This window comes from Danio rerio, chromosome 12, assembly GCF_052040795.2.
Source record: "Danio rerio strain M-AB ecotype USA chromosome 12, GRCz13ab, whole genome shotgun sequence".
NCBI classification, from domain to species: domain Eukaryota; kingdom Metazoa; phylum Chordata; class Actinopteri; order Cypriniformes; family Danionidae; genus Danio; species Danio rerio.
Genome location: NC_141032.1, coordinates 45034346 through 45059000, shown reverse-complemented (window position 1 = coordinate 45059000; position 24655 = coordinate 45034346). Strand labels below are relative to the sequence as shown.

At 37.5% G+C, this 24655-nt stretch overlaps 2 protein-coding genes across 32 annotated transcripts in view; one reads left to right on the top strand and one right to left on the bottom strand.

Annotated features, from left to right (window-relative positions):
- ebf3a (EBF transcription factor 3a) overlaps window positions 1–24655 on the bottom strand; it is a 142074-nt gene that overhangs the window by 93151 nt on the left and 24268 nt on the right.
- LOC147834572 (uncharacterized) overlaps window positions 1–24655 on the top strand; it is a 274792-nt gene that overhangs the window by 241173 nt on the left and 8964 nt on the right. The window contains exon 8 of one of the 8 annotated variants that reach the window (XR_015504594.1): window positions 14108–16908. The exons of 6 other annotated variants lie outside the window; for them this stretch is intronic. The gene's annotated coding sequence lies outside the window, so the exon portion shown is untranslated. Of the gene's footprint in view, window positions 1–14107; window positions 16909–24655 lie in introns of those variants that run through there. One more of the 8 variants, XR_015504596.1, reaches the window with a different exon arrangement.

The window sequence follows — 24655 nt, the reverse complement described above, 5'->3', positions numbered from 1 at the left end:
CCTGAAAGGTCCACATATTGATAAATAATGTTATGACAGCTGTTTTAACGTTGGGATATGACTGACTTGCCTTTTGTTAGTTATTAAAATAAGTAAATGTTCATGGACTAATGACATCACCACATTGAAATGGTCTACACATATGCAACATAACACTGGCTTTCTGATCCAGGGTCACAAATGGAAAAATATGAAAAATCCCAAATGTTTTGATCCCATGGTATGCTTTAAACAAAAGCATCCACTTGACTGTAAGTCCTCACTTCAAGGGATCATTGTTCTGGTTTAGTTCAATGATTAGTTTACTCTGGTTCCCGTCATATGAAAAATAAAGTTTTGATATATTTACAGTAGAACATGTACAATAAAATATGCAATATAAACTTTAGTTGACTTTAGATGACTTCTTAGCAATAAAGCAAAATCAATCATTTGGCCCTTACAATGTATTTCTGGCTATGGCCAAATATATGCAACATAAGACTGGTGTCGGATAATAGAAAAATCCCAGATGTTTTGACCCCAATGTATGCTTAAAACAAAAGCGTCCACTTGACTGTAAGTCCCCACTTCAAGTGGTCATTGTTGTGGTTTAGTCCAATGATTTGTTTCCTCTGCTTCCCGTCATATGAAAGACTTTTAAAACTGTTGTTTGAAGGAAATTGGATCGGGGGTTTGGAGCTGTTAGCTAGTTAAAAAAAAGAAAGGAGAAAAAAAAAACTCATCTCTAATCGCTGCCAAAGTTTGTCGTGTTGCTACTTTTTGATTGATGCCTCAGCCAAGTCTGTCATTTCCTCAATTAATTTGCTTGCAGAAAGAAAGAGAGACTCTCTCCACTGCAAAGCCCTTATGAGACTCTAAATATAGGAGCTCGTCATTTCAGCGTGAAACTTAGACGCACCGCTATTGTCATCTCGGCAAAGAAAAACTTTAATTTGATCAGAATTCCTCAAGAGGAGTGTTAAATTAATTTGAACAGGGTTGGAGGGGAGAAAGGGATGCACAGTGACTTTGAGAAAAGGGAAATGAAATAGAATTATACGGGAAGCGATGAGTGCTGACTGCACACTTTCCGCCGGGGTTGGCGCTACTAAACATCTCTTTCATATCCAACTCGGGCTAAATAAATGCCAATATTCACCTTGAGAGTATCATCATAAAGAAGACGCTCTCTGGAGACATCCCGGAGGTATGGAGCGCTCTCTCTGTCGCACTTGGGAAAGAGGAGGGGGGAGAAATATGGCTCTTCTGAATGATTTCCTCGTTCTAAGTGAGCAGTCACTCTGTGAAAGTGTCAAGGATAAAAACCAAACACCACAAATAACAGAGAAATGACTTCAGAGAGAGAGTGAAGGCAGAGAGAGATAGAGATTCACATGACTGGTTTTAATTTGAGTTTGAAAAATACAACCTGTTTCCTCCCAACACCCCTAAATCATCTTCCATCGATCCAGTCCAAATCTGACAAGTCTTTTGCTTCTAAAAAGCCGTATAAAAACCTCGGGCTCGCTGGCATGGAGAAACGACAGTGCTAAACACTTCTCACCTGACGGGTGACCTATGTGCGGTCGGGACGTCGTGAGACTGACAAAATCTGATAGGGAATTATTGAAGTTATTTCGAAAACTAGATCCCAATTGTATTTTAAGAGCTATAGCTATAATCATTGGTCTCAATTCCTGGAGGGCCACAGCTCTGCACAGTTTCGCTTCAAGCCTAATCACATACAGCAGTTCCAAATAATCAAGGTGCTCTAGACTAGTCTTGAACAACTTGAATAGTTGGATTAGGTGTGTATGACGTCAATGTCCACCCTTAAATCAACCAAATAGCAGCATCTAATCATGTTACAACTTGACGTTGTGTGGACGTTATCACGATGACATCTATTGGACATTGGATTTTGGTCACCTTCCAACACAACCTAAAATCAACCAAATATCAACATAATTTGAAGTCATTATTAGATGTCAAAATAACACCCTTAGACGTTGGCTAGACATTGAATTTTGGTCACCTGACATCATGACCTAAATCTAACCTAATATTATTAGGTTTTGGCGTCCATAGTTTGAAAATGTACTACTATGGAAGACAATGGTTATTGGCCGGGCTTAATTTATAGATCCCCCTCCTCAACCACCCTCCTCCCCGTCCGCTGTTCACTTTTACTTTCTTCCGTGAAACCCCAACCCTCTTCACTTTCGTCCCTGACACCCCTGCGCCATCCACCGCACCAGCCCAACAATTGAAGGGTGAGTAATCGATGACAGAATCTTAATTTTTGCATGATCAATCCCTTTAAACCCCAGCATCGGACTCATTCATGACGTGTTTGTGACTTGGACTTTAGGAGAAAGTGGTTCAATAGCAACGTCATTAGTAAAAATGATCTCAAAAAGCGTTCACGAGTTCACACTTACAGATGTTTGAAGAATATTTGGCGTGCTGTCCATGGAGAGGGCTCTGAGCTCGGAAAAGACACCCCAACTCGTGTAATTCCCCTTTTTGGGAAAGTGAGAGATCTTGGGGTCCGAGTAAAGTGTCTAGCTCTGCCCCAAAACACTCCCCCTAGTTAGATAGTGTTTAAGAGGTGAGGTTTCAGGGTTGTGGAAGGATGCTAACTTTGTGAAATAATGAAGGTAGTACGACTTTGGTATTTATGGGAGTTTGGTCTAATACTGATTGTGTTGTGATTATCCTAAATTTAATCAAAATTTAATTGAAATTCGATAAATCGATAATCGAAATTTCAAATTAGTCACATCTTGGGTCTGCTGAGGGGACGCTTTAGAAAATAATACATGGATCGATAAGTCTTCAGTGGTGGCTGTTTATAGAGTTAGTTTAAACAAAAAAACAAAAAAAAAACTGATTTGAAATAAACAAAATCAAACAACTTTGGCCACCAAACACTGAAGGTAAGGTCTAAAGACCATGTGCTTCCAGCAGGCCCTTCTCCAGTCAGCCATCTAGGCCTTTTAAGCTTCCTCTGGCCTGCAGGGGGTGCAAATCTCTAAAATGAAAGAAATCAAGATTAACAACACAAACCTTTAAATAAAATAAACAAATGGCTCCTACAGATTGGATAATAGAATGATTGCCAATGATGTATTAGAATTGTTGAAACATCTGCGCATGCATATCCCAAAATTGTTTATAAAACATCACTTGGGATAAACATCCGAGTTGAAGTGGATATTTAATTCATATAAACTAAACCAAGCATTTTCAAACACTTGTCAACATCAGTGCTCGAATTTGCCAAGAAGTCTTAAATGAAACTTTGACATCTCGATATGAACTGTTGAGCAACTTTTAAGCAATACAGTTTAGAGGCGAAGGATGGATGCAAACGCATCAATGTACCTGTGTCGTCTAGCACGCGGGTTGCTAGCATGATTTGAGATTTGCTTTTAATTGTTCGTTCTGGATTCCACGCTGAGCGAGTCTTTGTGTTGCAGGCATCACAGCAATCTCCTCTCATTATTGTGTAAATAGGTTTTGGCAAGGCTCAGTAAATAAAATACAGACTGACAGGAGGACGGGAGGGAATTAGCCTTCCTACCAATTAGACTAGCCTTAGGCTGTACTTTTAACTGCAGATGAATCCCACAAATCGCTGAAATGATCCTGTCACAGACCCCTGATATGAAAACCCCACTGTGCAGTGTGGGAGAGCGGAGGAGAGAGGACAGGAGAGGAGAGAACCGAACGGGAAAGAGGGAGAGTGGATTCGAGAGCGTTTGGGAAGCTGTTTTAATGAGTTGGGGAGGGTTTCCAGGCGGGGGCCGCACCTCACAGCTGGGGCCCGTTGATTGACAGGTCGGATCAGGTTCTCCAGCCAGTGGGGCCAGATGGAAAGAGCAGGAATCTGCTTAAAATGCAGCCGTTTTACGCTCTCGATCCTACTTCCCAGCGAATGGAAATTCCCAAATTGTCTCACCTCCTACCTGTAAAAATTATTTTCCATAATAAATGCAAAATATGCTTCTTGTTTGCCAAGAATCCATTTGGTCCCCCCCATAGCCCTGGAAGCGATTTATTTCAGGAATTGTTTGCCTGGTTAAAAAAAGGCACAATTATTGTTGTCATCTTCACACACTGTGACGCTTAAAGACAAACACATGCAGGAGAAAAAAAAAAAAGAGGAAGATCGGGGAAACATCATCCTCAGCCAAACGTGTAACCCAAGTCAAGAGCGCAGGGGGATATAAAGCTTCCACAGTCATCTGGGAAGTGAATTTTAACCAGATTTTTCCTGAATTTGAGCTTTACAGGGTTTCGAATCTGAGCTCCCAACTGAGGATTCTCACCGTCAAACTTTTCAGCGCTGTGTGTGCGTTTCACCCTTCACTTCCTGTGCTCCTTCAGAAACACTTCCTGTTGTGTGTGTGTGGTGGCTCATGTTTTCTCAGCCAGAGATGTTTGCTTGCTTTAGCGTTGATCTCATCCTTCCCCGCCGTGCGGTTTTGTGTGTGCGAAGAGGTCACAGAACATCACCCCGAGATCAGGAAGGTCACAACTAGCCGAGACAAAACAACACACACGTGTCTCTCTGCAACTGCATGACAATGGGACAAATACGATGGGAAAATAGCTTGTAAAGTATTACAGTGAGTTTTTGAGACATTGTAATGGTAATAACCATGACATTCTGTGCCATAGAGTACGATTTAACTACCATGTACACTCTCAGAAATAAAGGTACAAGAGCTGTCACTTGGGTGGTACCTTTTCGAAAGGTACATATTTGTAACTAAAAAGTACAAAAGTGTACCTCTTAAAATGTTTAGGTACTAATTTATACCTTTGATGTACCAATATATGCCCTTTAGGCACATATATGTACCTTTTGAAAAGGTACCACCCCAGTGACCGCTCTTGTACCTTTATTTCTAAGAGTGGTCTCGTAATTGGACTTTTCCAGAATTTATCTTTAGTATTTAAGTCATTGTAACATTTTAGATCAGTTCATTACAGTAAATATTTATATTCACTTCTGAATATCCCCTTGCCTGAGGAAAAAGAAAAACATAATAAAATCTGCAGCTGAAGACGACTCATAAAACTTCCCTAAGAAAGACTTCACTCAATCTTAACTCTTTCTTGCAAATTTCCTCTTTCCCTCCATGAATCATTGTTCCTTCCAGGATGGAATTAATGCAAATCCCTGGCACAAATCAAATCGCTAAATAATGTGGCCAGGACAATAAATTTGTCCTTATAACACTTAAGGATGTGTCCCGCTGGGAGTCGTAGAGTACCGAGAGAAGGTGTAGGGTTGGGGGTTTGCCGCCACACTGTTCTTTATCATGACAGATCTCCTTTGCACACTAATTTTCTTGTTAAAGAAGAGAGAACAGACTTAAATCTTTTTTTTTCTCTCTCTCTCTCCACCCTGCCGCCGGTGCTTGTCAGCTAAAGCTCACATTAAGAAACAGAGCAGTCGCATTAGCCCATATTACCATCTAACCGGGTCACTTCACACTTAGTGAAGAAATATCTCACAGCGCTCTGAATCAATCACCAAAGCGGATCTCCATCTTGAAAGGCCATCCTTAACTTCTGCTAACTTTGTTTTAGGCCTTTCTCTTGCAATAGTTTAGCGTTCAGCTTTGCTTCCAAGACAAGAAGCGAAGGTCGAAACTGTTGTTGCTTCTTCAATAAACTAAATAAAATTAGACGCTGCTCCCGTTCACTCAGATGGAATCGATCGAGGACGACTTGTGGGTTTAAGACTTAATAAAACACACGTGAGAATGATATCGCAGGCTTAAAGATGAATTTGTTTCCAATTCAATTTTTTCATTGTCAAATTTATCGCACCTTGCAAATAAGTCCCTGTTGCGGAATACGCTGGAACGGAAGCGAGAAGGAGAGACTCGAGGAACAAGGCTAAACCGCCGTCCACCCCCTTGACAGATGTGCTTCAAAAAGGACGGAGCAGACAGGAGGCAGTAAAGTAAAAAAGACAGAACGAGAGAAAAGACTCCAGCACTTCACCCTCTTAATAGACAGCTGTGAGGAGAGACCAGGAAAAAAAGGAGAGAGAAAGGCGCTCATTTTCTCTTCCGGAGGAGAGCACAGAAGCGCTCAGCGGGAAAGAGCAAGAGAGAAAACTGCAGCCCGCCGAACGCTCCGCGGCGAGATGATGAAAGTTGTCAGGGTTCAAATTTACTCATACGCTCACTTACGACATGATTGATTTTCCTTCAGAGTTCTCAAACACACGATTGTCTTCCCTTCTGCAGGCTAAGCTAATGTGTTAGCCCAACTCTTTCTCTCACAGCGCTTCTCTCTTTTTATTTTTTTATCCTGCTCTCTTCTCACTGTCTCCGGCCCATGGGGGCTTTGACACGTTGAAGAACAGAGGCGAATGACTGGGATGAATTTGAAAGCGTAATTTTCCATCTGTCAGTCAACGGACTAAAAGGAACAACTTAAGCAGCCGTCAGAAGGGTCGAAGCCCAGAAACCAGAGTCGCCTTTGTCCTGTGATTGGACGCGATATGACAGAAGAAAATCAGATTCAGGAAGGTGACAGAAACAACGAGTGTCCATTTGATAGCCAAATCCTCAATTGTAGCATTTTGAAATGCAGATGCTCATGCGCTGCCTGCTTCAAAAAGACAACTTTATGGGATAGTTCACTCAAATCGAAAATTCTGTCATTTATTTATCAACCCAAAAGCACTATTTAAACACATCTGGAATTATATACAACTGGTGTGGAACAAAACTAACGCAATGTTACTTTAAGTGCAAATCTAATGTTGGTAATGTAATGCATGCATTCTGGGACTGTGACATGATTAAGACACTGGAAAGAAGTCTAAGAAATTAGAAGATTTTTGGTTGAACTTTTGCCTCGGGCTGGGCTATATGGCCGAAATGGCATCTCAATGAATTCTTTTCCATATTGAACAATAATGATATACATTTCAATATCAGTTGTCAATTCTTCCAGCTTTAAAAGAGTATCCCAACAATGACTGTAGCCACAAATTAAAGGGTCCATTAAATAGCATAACCTATTTTCGGTGGCCGATCATTTTTGACAGCCTAAAATTCTGTGCTTCTCAAATATATACACACTTCTAGACTCCCATTGTTGCACATTTCTGCTGTGTGATTGGCTCTCTGAGCAATATGGAGAAAAAAAAGTTCACAGCTAATCGTTGTTATCGACATATTTTCTGAATTGTAAAACTGCTCTACACCTTAGTCTTAGTGTTACACCTTTGTACTTATCTAGCAAGAAAATGTGTTCTTTTGTTGTGGTCTTTTCCTAACTCTCCTTCAGTCAATATGTGGATAAAATCAAACATTTTCTTACGCATAGAAAAACTGACTTATGACTTGTGTCAGAAGTCTGATGGTTTCTGGCATATCTTGAGTCCTCTGCGAGAGTTTTTGTAGAATGTATCTTGAAAGATATTCATTTGTTTAGTTTGATTGATTGATTTATTGATTGATTTATTGATTGATTGATTGATTGATTAATTGATTGATTAATTGATTAATTGATTGATTGATAATTTTACCCTTCACAAGAAGATTGAATTACAAGCCAATGCACGATTGTATATAAGATGACTATATTATTGTATATGATGACATGAGACACCTAAACCACTGTTCTATCATTGCAAATCTTTAAATAATTTTAAAAAATTATTTAAAAAAAGAAAATGCAAATACAAAAAAAAAAAATATATATATATATATATATATATATATATATATATATATATATATATATATATATATATATATATATATATATATATAAATTGGATTGTATGCATGATTGATTGATTAATTAATTGATAAATTTATTTTATTTATTTTTATTTATTTACTTTACTTTGTGGATGAAGGGGAAGATCAATAATCAAATAGATTTGAAAAATAAATGAATAAATAAATAACAATAAAAAAAAATAATAATAATAAAACATTTACTCCACTTTAAAAAATCCTGGTTGCCTTAAATTTAAGCTGAATCAAATTAAACTTATGAGTTCATTTAACTTATATCATGTTAAACTGACTTAAAACTGCTTGCATAACTTAAGTTAGAGCATGATTAACTTAGTTTAATAAGTCACAATGAGCTAAAAACATAAGCTGTCATGACTAATTATTCAAGTTTTTCTGTGTATAAATATATGAAAAAAAAAATCCTAAATATTCCTAAAACTAAGCAGATGGTTATTGATTTTATGGAGAGAGCACAAAGCAAAACTTCAGCAAATTCAGCGAGTAACGTATTATAAATATTTGGGTGTGATGTTGCACAATAAACTGAAGAGGGATGTATGGACTAACTGGATAAGGAAAAAGCTTCAAGAGAGAATGTACTTCTTAAAGAAACTATTCTCTTTTAATGTCAACAACACATTGTTGATCATGTTTTATAGTGCTTTTATCGAACATATATATATATATATCTGTGAGTATGTAAATGCTTCTGGGGCCCAGAAGAGGTCACTGGGGGAAGGTGGTAACAACAACCAGCAAGTTGTTGGGAATAAAACTAAAGAGCATTGATGGCATATACAAAGAAAGAGTATTAAATAAGTCTATCATGATTGTCAGAGACATCCTTTATCATACACCTTGCAATTGTTACCATCAGGTCGTCGATACTGTGTTCAAAGATGTGTAAAATATAGGACAAAATTATGGTTTAGACCTCAAGGAATTAAGTCTTTTGGCCAGTAGATTGAATATTTATTTAGAGTAGGGGTATCATGTCTTTTTTTTTAAGTGATTTATTTATATAAATGCCAAATGTGAATAGTCAGATGTCTATGTGAGTTTGTGCTGCAAATGAAATGAGGACAAATAACTAAATAGCTACTCGTCTATTCTTCAAAAAAAAAAAAAAAAGGTCAAAACAACATAAAAGATAACCAAATATTCCCAATATTGGGTTAAAAAGAATCCTTAATAATTCATGGACTTAATTTTATAATATGTGGTCCATTTTTTTGTTCTCCCCCACAGTAGGTACTTTGAAAATGGAACCAGTTATGGTTTATTGAATTATTAAGGGAAAATAAATAAAAAAGAAACACGTTAAAAATCTTTGGGTTCCAGTCAATCACTCTGAAACATTAATGAGGCAGGCAGGAGTGCCATAAAACCAGATATAGGCAACAATAGTGAATTATAAATTGATATTGATTTTTCTCTTCCTTCGCAATAAGACGCCCAGGTAATCGCGTGTTACCACATGTAAAGTGCACTTTCCTGGCAGAAGCAAATACCAGCGTTCAAATATATATGAGATGGCCTGGATTTATGACCAATCTCATTTCGCAAACAAAAAGAAGGGGACAGAGCGGAAGGGGACACACAAACAGAGCCACAGTGTATGTGTATGTGTGTGTGTGTGTGGAGTCCACCAGACTTTATTGAAGCTTAGAGGGAGACCCCGCAGAGCACCGGCTTGATATGTTACCTTGTTAGCATCGCTAAGAGGAGCATAAATATTTCTTTATTATTTGCCAGGGCAGTCCTGTCACCCCTAATAGACAGGCCACATGGAGTCAACACCACATTAGCCGCCTCTGGACCCAACAATCATTAAAAAAAAAAGCACCAGAAAAAAACCTAAATATAGATTTATCCTCAGTATTAATAAGCAAAAGTTGACAGCGTGCATGCATGCTCACGGGTAAAGATGAACGCTAAATAAACCGTAAACACCAAGCTGCGCTCTCATTGGAGGTATTTGGGAACAAACGCTTGTTTTTCTCCGTCCCGAGACAACCTCAGACATAGCCTGCAATTACTATTGGCATTTTACATGTAAATATTTAACACTTCACAGCTACTTTGGCCCTAAATGGCCATTAGGTATGGCTTCAGGCCCCACGGATGGACTCTCGGAGGAATGCTACTCCACAGAGCTCCCCGGCTTTATTGGATTACAGTTAACACAAATCTCTGCGTCGGAGTGTGTGAGACGGAGGACCCAATTTGAGGAGAGAGAGAGAGAGAAAGCGTGTGTTGGTGTCTGAGTGACAGGGTAATGGCGGCTACAGCGGAGAGGTTGTCGTTAAGTGGTCTGTCCCTGCCGGTGAGGGCCCTTTTGTCAGGTTAATTGATAGTTTTGGCCTGCAGTTCATTAGGCAGACGCATCGGATTCAGTCACACGGACAATAGTGCGGCCTTCTGCCTGATATGTTAATCTGAGACGCCTGATACAGAGTCTAATTAATCTGTACCAGCCTTCATGTAGCTGCTCTCCACACACGTACATCAAACCTGGCCTACCTGGACTATTGATTAAGCAAATCTGTTCAGATCCAAAGCAGAACAGCAAAAAAAGGAGCGATGAGTAATATCATGGAACTATATCGTGGTACATGGAAATGATGAGCATTCAGTATCACATAGTATTCCAGATAAATTCCATATATATATATATATATATATATATATATATATATATATATATATTACATACATACAGTGCTCAGCATATGAGTACACCCCTTTTTAATAATGAATACTTTTATCCATTTCTTAGTGAATATGGGTCATATATTTTGGTGTGTTTGACTAAAACAGATTTATTAAACAGATATAGTAATCAAAATAATATTTTTTGGAAATATAATACATTTAAATGCATGCAAAATATTGCAAAAAAAAAATACAAACTACAACATTTAAAAAAATTGCATATATTTTTGTTTCTCTTTAATTTTGCTATTTTTGAAAATTTGATTTAATGTTTTTCCCTATTATAAATTTGGGCCACAAATTTTAGAACCATTATAATAAGTTATTTTGTTAAATTAGTTCATTTAGATTTAGATTTGGCTTCAGTACTGATGAAACTAACATATATATGCACAAATATAATATTGTAAAGCTTCCTATTGAAAATGTACATTTAAATGAGAGATTTGTGAGGGATGTATATATGCTGAGCACTGTATATAGGGTTCCACACAAGTCCCAACTCAAATCAATTAAAGTAACTTAATCTTTTGTTTACAAATTTAAGTTTATTGAACAAAAGACAATTAAGTTGTGCCACGGAAAAAAAAACTGAAAAATTGTTTTGATTTAACTCATCTTAAATAAGTAGTTTGAACAAGCAGCAGAAGTATTTTTGTTCAGTGTATTTACACTGTAATACTGGGTTGTGTCAAACATTGCCAAGCCCAATTGAAATAAATGTTATTGAAATAAATGTTAAATGAAGTGAAATATTTATTCTGTGAGGAATTGTCCGTATTTGACCAGAATGTTGGTTATTTATGCATTTATAATTATAAATTAATTCAACTTTGGCAGTAAACAAATATTTGAAAAGATAATTTCATCAAATAAATAAATAATAATTATTATTGTTAATATTATTATTATTATTATTATTATTATTATTATTATTATATTGAAATAACAAACAAAAAATCGAAAAATAATCTAGAAAAAATCTGAATGTGAAGATAAAAAAATAGATAAATAGATAAATAAATAAATATATATATATATATATATATATATATATATATATATATATATATATATATATATATATATATATATATATATATATATATATAAATTGTTCAAATTAAAAAAGGAGTTGTGGCATCCAAATCCACGTCTAAACCCAACTGTCATTGGCTGATAAGCAAATCGTACTAAATTGTACTAATGAGATTATACGAATTAGCCACTAAGTTAAAAAGTACGAATCGCCATGAGATTGTGTTGATTTGTTTACTTTCCTTCAGGAACAAAATTGTTAATTGAATACCAAACAAATAGCATATTCTGACAACATATCATACAAGTCATCCTAACAGTAGAAAACGGGACATATTTGTGGAAGATATTTCTTATTTATCATCCTGAAGGTTTTTTTTTTTTTTAAAAAGAAGTTAAAAAAATGAAGTGATTGAGGGGGGTGGGATCCCTCCCAGTGGAGCTCGGAGGTCTTGCAGAGTTTCAAATCGCAATTGTCTTGGAAGGCGAGGGCCAGTTGATTTCACAGGCACAATTAACCGCCTGAAACAGTATTGACCGATGGACGGCTGTTTGTTCAACAACTCTGTGTGTGAGCTAGACGCGCGAGCACGTGACAAAACACTAACAACAGGGAACTGAAGCTTTCTGTGGAGGAGATCCGCACTGCCAGACACCTCTAGGGGCTTCAGCTGAGACCCTGTCCACGTCACAACACCTGAGAGATGAGATGAGAAAGGAGGGGAGAAAAAAAATGTTTGTGTTTTTCTCAGTGCTTTCAAGACCTCTACGGGAATGTAGATGTATCTTCTTAACCTCACAAATGATTACAGGTGTTCCCTGCCTGTATGTAAACAGCGTCTTTCCCTTTGTACCGCCACTTCTTGCCAGCCATGCAGCGAATGAATAAAGACAGCCAGAAAATCTGTTTGGAAACTGCCATGTCAAAGCCTGCGTTACACAATAAAGGGTCTATTTCTCTCTCTGCGATAACTGTCAAGGTACACAGCAGAGGAGAGGGAAAAAAAGTGCAAAGGAAGCGATGGCACAGCTATGTGCTTCTTGTCAGGTAGATTAGGTCACTAAGGTGTATATACAGACAGTCTTGGATGGATTATTTTCTGGTGCTCTGGGTTGGTGGTTTAAAAAAAAAAACCTCAGACATTTAAGTATTAAACTCAATTTGGCAGCACATTCTGACACCGAGTTTATACTTATAACTACATTTCACATCACTATTCATGTAACATAATCTAATATATAAAATGTATACATCCAAATATTAAATATAACAATTATTATTATTATTAATATATTTTAGTGTAGAGATTAGGGTTCACTTTTAACTAGTGGCTTATTACCTCCATGTTATTAAGATATTAACAGTTTATTAGTACTTATAAAGTGCATATTCTGCATGATCTTATTTTACATCCCTAAATTTACCCAATAAATAAACCTAAATATTACTACTGTCATTAAGCAACAAATTAGAAAATAATCTAGAAAAAAATTATATATATATATTAAAATTATATATATATATATATATATATATATATATATATATATATATATATATATATATATATATATTATTTATTTATTTATTTATTTATTTATTTATTTATTTATTTTTTCAGCCTGATCTCATGAGAAAATGTAAGTATTTTAGGTTTTGTCAGTATTTCGTATTATGTTTTGTAAGTATTTTACATTTTGTCAGGGTCCACTTTGCTCGGGGTTGGTGATTTGAACAAACCCTCAGACCTTTAAGTATTTATCTCAATTTGGCAGCACAATCTGACACTGAGTTTTTGCTTATAACTGGATTTTCACATCACTATTTATAACTTAATCACATATACATAATGTATACATAACATATTAATTTCAACAACAACTAGTATTATTATTATGGTAGCATATTAATATGATTACTAGTGGCTTATTACCTCCATGTTATTAAGATATTGACAGTTTATTAGTACTTACAAAGTGCATATTCTGCATGATCTTATTTTACATCCCTAATCTTATCCAATACTTAAACCCAAATATTACTACTATCATTAAGCAGCAAATTAGGAGTTTATTGAGCTAAAAGTGATAATTATTTGTTGTTAATAGCATCAATTATAGCTTAAAGTATGACTGTTATTATTATTTTGGTTTATACACTGTAAAACAAATTCCTTTATGTTGTCCCAACACAAATCGATTAAGTAGTTTTTACAAATTTAAGGAGATTGAACTTAAAACAATTAATCTGTCCCTCAAACACCTTAAGAGTCGTGTTGATTCAACCTGTTTTAAATAAGCAGTTTGAACAAGCAGCAAAAGTATTTTGTTGAGTGCACACCATGAATAAATTTCCCAAAATACTTCCAAAGTAAACATCCACTGTGTGCTGGATTCAAGCTCTCCCTCAGTCTCCGCAATGACCTCTTTGTTCTGGAAACAATTATTTCTGGAAAGCCTGTCAATATCATTATTTTTACAAGAAATCAATACACTTCACAAAGGTAATGGCCGATTCAATGGCGAGATGTTCACCTTCCTCTCTCTCTCTCTCCCTCTCTCTCTCGTGCGCTCCTGCTCTCTGTCAGGGCGTGAGTGGCCAGGCCGGACGGCCGAGAGCAGATGACAGATTCTGCTGGACGTGTAGCAGACAGTGTCGAGCGGAGGAGAGGAGAGGAAGGCGGCTGAAGGCAGGCGTGGAAAACGTCAACTCCTGCAGGCTCTAACGAGCCAAAGATGTCAGCCGCTACGAGTGTCCACTCGCCAACGAACAACTCGAGAGAGAGAGAGAGAGAGAGAGAGAAAGAGAGAGAGAGAGAAAGCATGTTTGGTAGCACATGCTGGCAGACTCTCTAATCGGGTTTCCAAGGCATTCTCTCTCTCCCTTTCTCTCTCTGTCTCTCTCTCTCTCTATTAGTCCTGAGATGGCCACAACCAGAAAATGGACACTATATTATTGTTAGTCGGCCAAAAACAACAACATTAAAAACCAGGAATGCACATACATAACGCAATCTCACACACCCACGCGTGCTGTGTCAAAACCCTGGCGAATTTCACCTCCCCCAGATGATAAATTAGCCGATCACTCATCGTTAATTTATTTTAAATATATTAATCATATTTCTCAAAGGAGAATCTCATATTCCTCTTCTCGCATCCATCTTTGGTCTCCAGCGATTTTTTTTTTCTCTCTCCTCTTCCAGAAAGAGAGAGCACAATCTACTGTCCTACTTCTTCTCACAGCGGTGCCATACGCTCCAGCGTTATTTAACTACGGCTTCGCAATACTTTCTGCCGCTTTCGAGCAGCACTTCCCAGATGGCCCCCGCAAGCTGTGCCAAAAATGCGTCTTGTCAACAGCCTTGAACTATGAGATCATATGGCGACAAGAGATAGGTCTTTATATCTCTTCTGTTTCGGAGTTCCACTGTCGTCTGACTGTCCAATTCATCATGGGCGAATATTGCTGTCAGAGCGATAGCGAGAGGAAGTACCTCGTACTACTCTGATAAAGGGACGTGTCCGACATGCCGTGGCTCTCAACAGCTCCGCCGAGCAGCCGGCACCCAGCCCGAATCCACCATTTTTTTTTTATGATAAAATAATTGAGCAAAGGGTGCGAGCCGAAATGTTTCGCAAAGCTCTCCCACGCGTCTAACAAAAAGATTAGGGGGACAAAAAAAATAAGAATAAACATTTCTGGTGTTCCCAGACAAGAAATGCTTATAAGCTGCTCTTTTGTAGCTCGGCGGATCGCAACTTCATGTATTCCTCAACTAGAAATGAAAATTGCAGAGATAATTAAATCTAGTTTGATGAGAAATTTATTCAAACTGGATTTTTGATTATACCAGAAATCTGAGCACAGTTTGTGCCATTGTTGACATTTCTTTTACAAAAACTTTACTGCCAGGTATGTTCACACATATGATGAATTTGTTTCCGTGACAGAGCTTTACAGTGCAACAGAATTACAGAAACAGGAGTAAAAACAGATAATAAGTGAAGTTTCTTAGAGGATCATGTGCTTATGATTGCTTGCAGCTGGTCCTGCATTACCCAATTTATGATTCACCAATCAGAAGTTCCAAATGACAGCCATCTTCGTTTTAAAGAATCCCCCCTTCCACCCCTACTCCTCCTCCTTTCCTAGGTGCACTGTTGCCTCACAGCAAGCACGTCACTGGTTCTAGTCCTTGCCAAGCCAGCCGACGTTTCTGTGTAGAGTTTAAACGTTCTCCCCGTGCTCACGAGGGTTTCCCCCGGGTTCCCCGGTTTCCTCCCACCATCCAAAAACATACAACTTAAGACAAATGACTAATCCAAATCAGCACCATAGACATGCTCCTAGTAAGTAGTTATCTCTTAAGAGCAATCACTATCTGTTCATGAGCTACTTGTTTCACAATTACTATAATCAAGTGTTCATGAGATGGATTGCCTGAGGAAGGTTTCTCTGTCAAGCCGTTCTAGTGCACAGTGCTCTGTAGTGTCAACCAGAAGGTAACAGTTCAGGAGGCAGTGTGCTGGGTGTGAGGGGTCCAGAGTGATTTTGGCATCCCCTCTGCTCGTTCTGGTTTAGTACAGTTCTTGGAGAGTGGGGAGGGTTGCACCAGCGATTCACTCAGCAGTGGGACTATTCAACGTAGTCTTCGGTGGTCGGATTTGGTAGCTGAGCTAAAGCAGACAGTTATTGAAGTGCAGAGGACTGACTTGTCATTGTTTCTCAGAGAAATCAGATTGAGTTGTAATCTGTGGACACATACTATGAGCTCATATGAATTTTTTTGACGTTTTGATTGTATAATTGGGTTTTTGGTCAAATTGAGATAATCTTAAGACTTTAGGTCCACTTTGGAACTGTTTAAGCACAAGAAAAAGAAAAAAAATAGGAAAATCTTATTTAGACACCCACATCTTATGTGTTGGAGAATTAACTGAGACTTTGAAGAGGAGTTGCCATTCTATATCTAATAAAATGATATATAGAAATAGTATTAAAAACATAATCATTGCATATTTTTGTCTAATTTAATACATATTTGCTTGTAGTGAGACTTCTGACGGGGGCGACATGGTGGCTCAGTGGTTAGCACTGCCTCCTCACAGCAAGAAGGTCACTGGTTCGAGTCCTGGCTGGGCCAATTGCCATTTCTGTGTGGAGTTTGCAAGTTCTCTCTGTGCTGGCGTGGGTTTCCCTCCGGGTGCTCCGGTTTGCACTATTGGTGAACTATAGGTGAATTGAATAAACTAATGAGTATGTATTTATGGATGTTTCCCAATACTGGGTTGCAGCTGGAAGGGCATCCGCTTTGTAAAATATTTGCTGTATTAGTTGGTAGTTCATTCCGCTGTGGCGACTCCTGATGAATAAACAAACTAAGCCAAAGGAAAATGAATGAATGATGCATATTTGCTTACAGTGAGACTTCTGACAGGGGCGACACGGTGGCTCAATGGTTTACACTGTCACCTCACATCAAAAGTTGCATGTTCAAATCCCGAATGGGTCAGTTGGCATTTCTGTGTGGAGTTTGCATTGTTTGAGTTGCATCTGGAAGGACATCAGCTGTGTAAAACATATGCTGGATAAGTTGGCGGTTCATTCCACTGTGGCAACCTCTGATGAATAAAGGAAGTAAGCCGAGGGAAAATGAATGAATGAGATTTCTGACTAACTGAATGCACACATTGGTGTTTTTCCAAACCGGGATTATCTGAGAAGAATTTGAGACACTCATTAAAAGCTGAAATAACCCAAATCTCTTTCAAACCTTAAACATGCATGTATGATACTAAACTGAAAGATTTAAGCAAGATAACAGCGTCAGTTTGGATTCTAAATGCAGATGAAGCAACACTAAACAGATAATTCATATACATTCTCAAGTTGCAAATATTTGCACACACATTAACTCAGAAATCCGTGTGCCGACGCCAAATGTGAGGTGCATTTCATTGAAAAATGTGTTGATTTATTTCCCTGGCATTTTGTCCTGCTGGCATACAGGACTGAAGTCAACTTTGATGAGGCTCTAAGCATATTTAAACGCCTCTTATGACTGCCACTACATGAGAGACAGTCACGTCATTACAACTGTCACTCACAGTGTGTGTCTGAGAAAGCGACTCGGGGGTTACTAATGCAGGCCACATGTATAAGTGGTGCTGATGTCTCAGGCTAATAAAACAGCTGCGCTCTCATTGGCCCTCGAAACGGAAAGCTGAGAGGGGGAGACTAGAAATCAGAAACAACAAACAGTCACATCCAAACCAAAAACACTTTAACATGCCCACAAACCGCAAGAGAAGGCGGAGGGGAAATGCAACAGGCCCAAATTGAACATTTGCCAGACATGATTGGGATGTTTTCCGTTCTGTTTTTGCATCCATGTTCCTCCCCGTGGACTCTGAACTGCATTTATGAATTATCTGACACTTTTTTTTCTGACAAACAAGAGCCGGGTGGAAATTTCAAGGCTTCTTGACAAGCACGAATATCAATATTTGAATACGCTGCCGATTTTTCAAAAACTTGCGAATGCACTGGAGCAGGGTTGAGTTGTTGTGCTTTCTTTTTTTCCTCGAATCCCCTCAGGGGAAGAATGCGTGCTGCATTTCATTCTGCGAGGAGTGGCGTCTGATGAAGTTTACTTCTCTCCACTACAAATACAGACCCGTCCTGGTAAATAATGATCAACACGATTCATAAATTGACACGGCAAACTAACGTGCGTCTTAGAGATCTGTCGTAAGATATGCGCATCTCCCCGCTCTCGCATTTATCCGCCGTTTCTGAGAGGCACAACAGTCGTCCTATGGTTTATTTTGGCGTACAATCTTTGGTGAGATTCTGAGGCTGATTAGAAAGAACTTGTTAGGACGGGATCTGAAAAGCGCTGACTCTTCCCGCTAACAAGCCGGTGGAAAAAAAAAAGCAATATAAAGACAACAAAACACAGTCATTAACATTTATGAGTGTTGCAGGTGTCAGTCAAGGCGTGATATTAGAATAAAGTAATTTAATTTGAATGCAGAAGGTGTGTGTGTTGCGTGTAAGCCGTCGCTTTTTAATTTGCATGCCGGAGATTGTTTATACGGATCTTTAATAGGGACGTCAGCTCGCTGGCAAACGTTCTTGAGCGCAACAAAGACAAATGTCACCGTATTTTCTATGAGCGATCATGTTTAATAACATGCACCATTAGCGATGGGATCAATACGGATGTAGCAGGCCTGTTCAAGCAAAGCAAATATGACGAGCTGTAACTCCTCCTTCCTCTCTCAATTTAAACCAGCAGAATTACCAGACACATTCAGCCCCTATGAACAAACACTCGATTACCAAATCCGATTCACACTTTTTTTTTTTTGGTTTAATCAGCGATGTTACAATATATGGATGTGCTCCCCTCCTCCTATTTGCTCCCCTTGTGTGTGTGTGTGTCGGGGAGAGAGAATCTCTTAAGCTTCTCACAGGCCGCTACCCTGTCTGATTCGGTCACTAATGATAGATTGGCCTGCCCTCCCCCTCTCTTCCCCTTTCACTTTCTCTCAGTGCTGGTGGAGGACTGAAGCTCGACCCCTCTCTCCCGCCCCGTCACCCCGCGAGCTGCCTGTCTGCTCTCTGCTTAGACATCAGCCCTCCGTCAGCCTGTGGCCATCTCGTTTTTCTCCAGTCAAACACTGGGGCTTCAACAGCAGCAGCTCTGCGGGGCGGCCCGCACACATCCTCAAACAACAACACACATTTGTTTTGCCTCGCTTACTTTTGTGTTTTAAGACTTGAATGAAAGGCTGATGCAAGGGCTAAATGTTTTGATGAACTGAACACTTATTATTATCGCATATGAAGTGTGTATCAGTGCAGTCACGCTACAGCAGCTTTCCCAAATTCCTCAAAACAGAAAATGGTTTAAAATCTGAAAATTGTCACTATTTGATTAATCAATTTCAACTTTTGTCCATTGCTATTGCTAACCAATATTTAAAATGTAAAATTGGACCAAGTTTTCCAAACTTTTTTAAATAGCAAATGGCTTATGTTGTTGAAATGGTATGAAATTGTTATATTGTAACTATAAATTGCTTAATTATCATCAGCCAGCATGATAATCTCAATATGGCCAAATTTTGTTCATTTATGACCGATAAAACCAATAAAATCCCTAATAGTAGTTCAATATTTATCAATTAAACAACAACAACAAAAAAGATTTTACAGACCAAATGTTGCAAAAATAAATTGAAATCTTCAAAACTCTTTAAGATGTGTTTATGTTTATCTGTCGAAACTGATGGGAAACCCTTTAGTCTTGCACAAGAGATATTATATATCTGATAATGTCACAAAAAACCAAAGGTTTTACACCACAATCACTCACTCAGGTGGATAATATCAACACAAAATCATTAACCAATGTTTTCAACTTTTTTCAAATTACAATTGCTATCGCAACCTAATTTCTAACCAGTGTTTGAAATGTAAAATTGGACCAAGTTTTCATACTGTAGAAATGGTTTAAATTGTAATATTGTAGTTATTAATACTCAAAAAGGTCATTTTTTTTTTAATTTATGATTGATAAAAACACAAAAATCTCTTATAGTACTTTAAAATCTCAATATTTATCAATTCAACAAACAAACAACAATCTTACAAACCAAATGTAGAAAAAATAAATAGAAATCTTTAAAACTCCTGAAGATGTGTTTATATTAGTCCATCGGAACTGATTGGAAATCATTTACTGTTGATCTTGCATAAGAGATATTGGATATTGGATAATGTCACAAAACCAAAAATCTTACACAACATTAACACATAATCATAAACCAATGTTTTTAGCTTTTGCAAATTATAATTGCTATTGCAACCTAATTTCAAAACAATGTTTGAAATGTAAAATTGGACTAAGTTATATATATATATAATATATATATATATATTTTTTTTTTTTAAATAGCAAATGCTTTATACTTTAGAAATGATTTAATATTTTAATATTGTAACCATAAGTTGCTTAATTATCATCAGCGTGATAAGCTCAATATGGCCAATTTTTGTTCAGTTATGATAGACAAAGCACTAAAATCTCTAATAGTTTTTTAAATGTCCCAATATTCATTAATCAAACAATAAAAATAAATGATCTTACAAACTAAAATGCAGCAAAAATAAATAGAAATAGAAATAATTTAATAAATGCATATTTTTTTCTTAGGAACTCTTGAAGATGTGTTTGTTTATCCATTGGAACTGATGGGAAACTCTTTAGATCTTGCACAACAGATATTATATATTGGATAATATTGAATCATGTATTTAAAAAAAAAGTTATTAAAAGCAATTCGTCATCCATCACCAATGACTAAAAATTAAATCAAACACTACCAGCACCAAACTGTCCAAACAACACTTTTGCATGATAAATCAATTGATTGTTTGTATGAGCTGAAAAATATAATCTTGTTTTTGCAAAGTAAGCACATACTCTTGCAGCGTGCGCTGCTTAATTCAAGGTAGTGCGTGTGTCCTCTAATAACAGAGCAGGAATTGGTTTGGCGGGGTTGATATCCGGGTGTCTATCTGGAGTGACGAATCCATGAAGCATTTCAGACCATCTCCCCTTTTCAATTTCACTCGGTGCCTGTGAACCAACATGGTTCTGATGCCTTTCACCCTTCAATGGACACACAGCCACCACTAATCAGGATTACATCCTTCAGTCAACAGTGATTTCAATAAAAGAAAAGAGAGAGAGAGAGAGAGAGCAGGGCAGAGAGAGAGACAGAAGGATAGGAAAACAACAAAAAAATTATCATAAATATAGGAAGCTTGAGCTGGACTAGCAGCCCGGTTGTTGTCGAGATAGCAGAAGGTGATTAAAATCTCATTCGACGGGAATCTGACTGAGGCGCGGTGGTCAAATTGTACACACACATATGCACACAAGCGCATGCACACACTCGGAGCAAAGTGAAGATGATGGAACTCGCCCCCAAGTCGCATCTGATTGCACATGCACACACAAATTGGCACAAAGTAGATTCATGAACAACAAATCAGCGCAGGGGGAGCCTGACCTCTTCAAAATGAGCCTTTGTTACAATCATTTCAGTCAGCACGGCTGACACAAGGTGCCTCATACTAATTTGCTGTGAGAGTGAATGTGAAAAAAACTGCGCTGCCCCCCAACAGGTTAACGTGCTAGCATGCGCTAACATGCTCACCTTTAAATGAATGTGACTTGCGTCTTTACTCAGGCTTTGGAGATCGAGCTGATAGCTTCCTCCTTGTAACAAATTACCAAGTCTTGGCCTAACATTATTATTTTCTGTATGTTTAAAGAGACGATATTTAACAACAGCGCCGGCTGTGAGCGAGAGAGAGGGAGTGTGTGTGTGTGTGCGCACACCGTCTGACTGTGTGTACGCTTTAATTACCACATCGACACATGTGTAACTGATGCAATACCGCTGCTCGCCGGTGAAACCCCTGTACAAACACGCGTCACTTGGAAAACTCTTCCAAGATGTGTGCTGGAAATTGCTATAGCATGCAGGAAAACGAATATAGAGTCTACTGCATGAAGCTAATAAACTGTTTCAGACTGCTGGGTTAATAGCGAGACCACAAAATTTGGACTGGGGCCGCAGTTGTTTTAGCTAAGCGTCATTATCAATCCCAGGAGAGACTGCGAGGTGTAAAAGTGCAAGTCAATGTGTTCATTGTCCTTCCGTCAAACGAGTGGACGGCGACTTGCGGACTGTGAGAGCCGGACTTGTTTTCTGAGCAATTAAAGCGTTGGGCTCAACAGGAGAAAGGGTGAAGTGGTCTGCCATTAAGCCTAGTTAGACGGGTCGTAAAGCTAACCTGTTGAGGGACGTGAGTATGTGTGTGTGTGTTGAGAAGCTGTCTGGATTGTGTCAGGTTGTCAGGGTTGGCCACTTTAACAGAAGGAAGTTAAGGCGGTGACCCACGAGGCCAGACACTTTGAGGAGATAATGTCCAAGTCTTTCTTTCGCTCTTTTCCTCTCTCTCTCTACCTCCCACAGGCCAATTAAAGCCTTGACTCACGGGGAAACTTGCCCGGGACTTCCTCTCTCTCCTCTTTCCCTGATTCTGCTTAGCAACGTCTTGTCAACACACAGATTTGTTGCTTTCGCTTTGCTATCGCTTGTGTTCCATTTGGAATCAAGAAGCTCTCGATCCAAAATTGTTTGGACGCTGCCAGTCTGATTATGATGCGTTCCATTTGGTGCAGTTTGCAAATTACAATTGGGAAAGTATGACATCTGAAATTCTTTCGAAGGGGGGTCAAAGACATTTAGGTGTCTGCATCATAATCAATACTTATTTTAAAGTTTTATTTACATTTTTTTTTATATTTGACTTTTAAATCTTGTGCATTGGTCAAATGTACTACCATTTTGTTATGTTAGGGATGAAAACATCAACTAACTATCAACTAACTAACAAACTGCTATCAAAATGCATCAGATTATTTTTTTATTTCAATTATTGTTTGCATAAATCTGTTAATCAACCTCAGTCCTAATCGAAACTACTGAATTGTTTAGAAAATGACAGAATTATAAATCTTTAATAACCAAATTCACAAATGATGTGACTGATTTGATGAAGAAAAACACCAAATTAGCCAAATTAAGACTCCAAATCACTACAGAGTGGATGAAAACATCCCCAGCAGTACATAAGGGTTACGACTTCATTTTAAGGTAAACTTACTGCCATTAACAATCCATTAACTAAGACTTCTAGCCAAATGAAGTGCTGATTTGCTGCTAAATAATATTTAATAAGGTAGTAAGTATTAGGTATTTGGTAGAATTGGAGATGTAGAAACTAGTTAATAGTGGGAATTAGTACCAAAAGTGTTTTTCTTTCCCATCAAAAAGTATTTCAACAAATATTTCTATTTTAAATAAATGCTGAACAAAAACTGCTTCATGGTTTAACCAAAATATTAAGAAGGACAACTGTTTTCAACATTGTTAATAATAAGAAGAAATGTTTCTTGAGCAGCAGATCAGCGAACAAATATTTTTCAACAGTCATGCAAGACTGAATATTCAGCATTTTAATCATTCATAATATATTCAAATATAAAATTATTTCAGAATATTACTGTTTTAACTGTATGTTGATCATGAATCCCACACTAATGTACTTTAGTTTCTTTTTATAATACATTTAGCCCTTATTGAGCGTTTTTTTTTTTTTTTTTTTTTTTTGCATAAATCTGTTAATCGACCTCAGTCCTGATCAAAACTACTAAATTGCTTAGAAAATTCCAGATTTTTAACTTTTTAATTGCCAAATTCAAAAATGATGTCACTGACAAAACACACCAACATATTTATCAGATGCATTTTTACAGCAGTTTAATGCGGTGGATGTTTTCATTCCTAACATAACAAAAGGGTAGTAAATTTGCCCAGAGTCTGTTGAATTGTTGTTGTTTTTAGTCTATTGAGTTGTTGTTGTTGTTGTTGTTTTTATTCAAAGCATTTTCTTAAAACATGTGTCAAAATAAGATAAAATATTGTCACCAAAAATCATTCTGCTTGCTCAAATATAGAGCATGTCATGGCCAAATTAAGACTCTAAATCCCCACAGAGTGGATGAAAACATCCACTACATAAGGGTTAAGACTTCATTTTAAGGTAAAATTACTGCCATTAACAATCTATTAACCAAGACTTCTAGCCAAATAAAGTGCTAATTTGCTGCTAAATAGTATTTAAAATGGTAATAAATATTAGGTATTTGGTAGGATTGGAGATAAAGAAACTAGTTAATAGTGGGAATTGGTATTTGAAGTGATATCAATTTTTCTTTCCCATCAAAAATTACTCTAAAAATTATTTTTATTTCAGATAAATGCTGAACAAAAATCGCTTCTCTAAAATATTAAGCAGCACAGCTGTTTTCAACATAGTTAACGATAGTAATAAATGTTTCTTGAGCAGCAGATCACCATAAATTATGTTGCAACAGTCATGCAACACTGACTATTCAGCATTTTTATTATTCATAATATATTCACCTATAAAATTCTTTCAAAATATAACTGTATTTTATTAATAAATTCCACGCCAATGTAAT